The sequence below is a fragment of the Gymnoscopelus microlampas genome (assembly GCF_963454915.1).
Source record: "Gymnoscopelus microlampas genome assembly, chromosome: 1".
NCBI classification, from domain to species: Eukaryota; Metazoa; Chordata; class Actinopteri; order Myctophiformes; family Myctophidae; genus Gymnoscopelus; species Gymnoscopelus microlampas.
The window spans coordinates 4016716-4021800 of NC_139962.1; positions in this window are offsets into that span (position 1 = coordinate 4016716).

A 5085-nucleotide genomic window follows, 5' to 3' on the forward strand; every position below is an offset into this window, starting at 1 on the left:
TGTTTCCAGCCGGACCCTGCATGGAAGCCTTGCTCAAGGGCTATTCAGCGGTGATTCATGATTGATGTGATGAATTGGGGAATCGAACTAGGGACCTTCCGGTATCAAGGCCGCCCCTCTAACCACTAGGCCACCGCTGCCACTAAAGGCCAGTGGTCTACTTGTATTGGATTACATTGCATTGCTATTTATAGTTATTCATTTCATCATGCGTCTCGCTAGCCAATCACAGTAAACTTTGGGAAAGTTTTCATACCTTGAATTTTGTACAGCGAAAGGAATTTGTCTTTCGCTGTACAAAATTCAAGGTATGAAAACTTTCCCAAACCCACTTATAGGAGCGGCTACACCGCTCAAAAAAAAAGGAAATACTCAAGTAAAAATGCCTGAACATTTTACTTAAGTACAGTACTTGAGTACATGTACTTAGTTACTTTCCACCATTGTTTACCTCCTCAGATGGCCTCCAGCTGGCTTAGAGTTAGACTCCACCTACCAGAGTCTCAATCAAATGGAGCAAAACACACTGTATTCTACAGTCACATCCATTCACACACAGTGTGCACAGCAATGGTTCCCAAACCGGGGGTCGGGATCGACCTACAGGGGGGGGCCCCAAACGATTTGGGGGGGGGGGGGGGGGGTCCCCAGGGGCCAGTTGCACCACCTCAGACTAAGTTCAAACTTAGCCTAGTTATAGCTTAAATGGCTTTAAAAAAAAACATTTAGACCAGGAAAGTATCTGTGTCATTTTTAGATTTCTTTCGAGTGCCACGCTATATGAGCTTGTAGATCTGCTATTTTTAGAAAATCGTGAAAATGTGTACATTTGTAACATATTTTTGTTCCAGGGATGACCCCCAGAAGCAAAGAGTTATATACAGTATATATAAGATTTGCACACATTTTCACGATTTTTCAAAAATAGCAGATCTACAAGCTCATAGCGCGGCACTCGGTGCCGCGCTATGAGCTTGTAGATCTGCTATTTTTGAATAGCCAAATAAATCTAAAATGACAGAGATGCGTCCCCGGATTGAATGGGTTAAGCTATAACTAGGCTAAGTTTGAACTTAGTGTGAGGTGATGCAACTGACTCCAGATGATTAGCTTAATGTGCAATATAGTTTTGTCACTCAACAGTAAACAAACCAACATACAGTATAAGTGTATACAGGGTATCTGCACATTTATAAAGTGACAATTTTAAGACTTTTAAGACATTTTTAATACATTTGAAATAAAATAAAACAATAGACCATTACTATGTCAAAAGTAACCAACAAACTATATAAACAATTGTCAAACATTGGCCAAATGGTCAAATATTACCTATGGGAAAGAGGCAAATATTGTGAAAATAGTCGCATTGCGAGGCGCTGTGAGCTTGTGGATCGGCTATTTTCACAATATTTATCTGTGGAACCGCCTCAGAGTTGCCTCAACTCCTACAATTCCAAGTGCTTGTCAGGGTTGAGGGTCTCCAGATCAAATATGATTATTTTGGGGGGTCCCCAGTTCAAATATGATTATTTTGGGGGGTCATGGCCTTTGCACTTAAAGAAATGATTTCCAGCTACATAGCCGTAATTCCACTGTCTTCCTATGTTTATTGATGAGAGCTTTTGACAGGATTAACCATTCCAAACTGTTTCAGAAGCTGCTTGATAGAGGCATACCTAAGGACAATGTGCATATGCTGTTGTTGGTACGCAAATCAGAAAATGCATGTTAAATGGGGTAATGTTACATCTGTCCATTTTTCAGTTAGCAATGGTGTTAGGAAAGGTGGGATCCTGTCTCTTATTTCATTCAACATTTACAAGATGGATGACCTATCTAGTGAATTATATAAGCAACACAGGCTGTCTAATAGGTAACAATCACCTAATGTACGCTGATGACCTGGTCGTTCTGAGTCTGTACAGTGGAGTGGATCCACTCTGGGGAATATTGAAATTAATATTTACTGACTTTTTGTTAAGACACTCAATTTGGACTAAATTCAACCTACATCCACTGATGACAGTCTACCCTTTAACTGTCTGGTCGACCAATCGGTAGAGCACATTTTAAGTCACGATTTCTTATTTATTATTATTGAAATTATTGAAAGCAATGCTGAACTTAACTCAACGTGATTGGGCCATCTTTACCATTTTGGTTGAGGTGCGTTATGGCAAAACAAAAAACACCCACTAAATGTGTCTCTCTCTCTCTCTCTCTCTCTCTCTCTCTCTCTCTCTCTCTCTCTCTCTCTCTCTCTCTCTCTCTCTCTCTCTCTCTCTCTCTCTCTCTCTCTCTCTCTCTCTCTCTCTCTCTCTCTCTCTCTCTCTCTCTCTCTCTCTCTCTCTCTCTCTCTCTCTCTTGCGCTGTGATTGGCCACCATTGTACCCCCCTAACCCTGCACCGTGATTGGCCACCATTGTACACTGGTTGACTCTATTCAGGACTGTGATTGGCTATAGTGAAACACATGACACATGTGCATAGCCCTATAAATAGGACTATGCGCTTAAAAAAAACACATTTATGTTTTTTTTAAGTGAATCAAGTCAACTTCCATCACTGTGATGACCACTATGACCACACCGCCCACTTCACACTGGGTGTGATGTTTTATTTTTTTACCATTTGCATTTTTATTGTCTCCGCCAGGAGAGTTTGTTTTCACTTTCCGTCAGCCAAGCAAACATTGGTCGAGCCTCACGTGACACTTGACAATACGGTGAAATAGTGTGATCTGATTGGCTAGTGACATATAACGGGCTATAAATACATGTGTCACTTTGAAAGAGTCTTTGCCTCTTTCAAAGTGAGGTAAGACAGGAATAATCACTAAATGGCTGAGAAATGGCGGATACTGTAACAATTGGATAGGACACTTACACAGACAGGACAGATAGGACACTTACACAGACAGGACGGATAGGACACTTACATAGACAGGACGGATAGGACACTTATACAGACAGGACGGATAGGACACTTATACAGACAGGACGGATAGGACACTTATACGGATAGGACACGGATAGGACACTTATACAGACAGGATGGATAGGACAGTTATACAGACGGATAGGACACTTGTGTCCATAGGCGGCGGGTGAGCCCGACATTTGAGAAGGCTGATACGGGACACATGCACGCGCGCGCAGCGCGCGTGCATGTGTCCCCCTCCCGTGCGCGCGCGATTTTTTCCGGGTTTAGCGCGGATCAAGTTACTTTTTGGTTACTTTATTTCGGTTTTAGGGTTAGGGTTAGGGTTAGATATTGACCAGCGACAGCACACACAATATATAGTAGCCTAAATAATGCTGCGCACATTTATTATATATAATTTGCTCAATTTCAAAACATTTCCAGGATAACATTTGGGAAGGCTTAGCCTACCCTAGCCTTCATTACCCGCCGCCTATGCTTGTGTCATGTTACTATGACACAGTAACATGTTCTATTTTTTTGTAAGAATTAGAACATAAGAATTAGAACATTCCCAACATTCCCAACACAAGTCTGCTGGCGGAGACTTGTGCTCCGAGGAGCACTTTTTCTAGTTATTACTACTTTCACTGACACTGGCACACTCCTTCCCTGCTTTTACACTGAAGAAGATACTACCAATGAAGTTCAATGTAACTCTGGAGTAACATCACGATGGTGATGATGGGGATGGATTGATGATTATGACAATATTGTACCGATACTGTTTATTGTGCTGATACTGTATTGATACTGTCTTTGCCCTTGTATTAGTTGGTCCTAATGTCCATTTTTATGACGATATTGTACTGATGCTGGATCTCTGTTTTATTCTTGTGATTTTTGATTATTTATATTGTACTGATACCGTATTGATACTAGTCTGTTCTACTGTACATGCATATATAGTCCATGTGTGGAGGGCCAGGCTAGTTTTTGTTCTGTCGTAACCTGGTGTATGTTGCTACCCTACCTGCTGACCCTTTGTGTACCTTTTGCATTTCTACCCAGTTCTTACCCCCTCTATACCCGTCCGTATCTCCTGTTGTCTGTACTTACTCCTGTACTGCTGTTCGCAAGTGGAAATAAATGTCTACAGTATCTATCTATGATGTTATTGACAATACATGGAGTGTTTAAATATGAAATATTGTGAAAATAGCCGATCTACAAGCTCGCAGCGCCTCGCAGTGCTGTGACCTACCACACTGGTAGTCAGTGTAGGGCGGGCTGGCATGCTGGAAGGGGAAAAAAAGTACCAAGCCCTGGTCAGTGCACCGTATAAATGACAGAAAATAACAAACACATAAATGTGGTTTCCTCAAGAAGGAAATGAGGTGAGATTAGAAGGACAGCATCAGTCACCAGACCCAAGGACGGGTGTTTGCAATGAATCTAACAGGGTTCAAATGGAGTTTGAAGTTACAATGGGTATAGAAAGGGGGCGTGTCTGTTAAAATGAATATCAAATATCTAAATACTGAATCAACTTAATCCATTAAGACCGGGAAAATCATCTGTCATTTTAGATTTTAACCACTTTAACCAATATTTAATACTTTGGCTATTTTTTAACAATTGTGAAAATGTGTGCAAATCTTTGAATATTTATATCTTTTAAAGCGAACATGTGTAACTCAAATCTTTGCTTCTGGAAGATTCTACAAATGTCTTCTAAATCCTATATATGTATTTTTCTTTTAACATATGTTTCTAAATCAGTAGTTCAATTTGAGTTAAAAATGTTCGCTTAAAAAAAATAAATATATATATTCAAAGATTTGCACAAATCAAAATGTATCAAAAAAATTGCAGATCTAGATTAGAAGCTCGTAGCGTGGCACTCAAGCTTGTATATCTGATTTTTTTTGAATAGCCAAAGAAAAAAAAAATCACACCCTGTGTGAAGAGAGTGGTGCCTTTGATGAGCCCCGTATTGATGTTGTCATCAATGTTTGTTTATTGGACAGACACACAGACAAAGTCAGATATAGGAGTGGTTGGCACCACTCAAAAAATGACACAGATGCGTTCCCGGTCTTAATGGGTTAAAACTGTCTGGAGTGTTCACAAAAGTCTGAATAGACGTTAAAATGACCT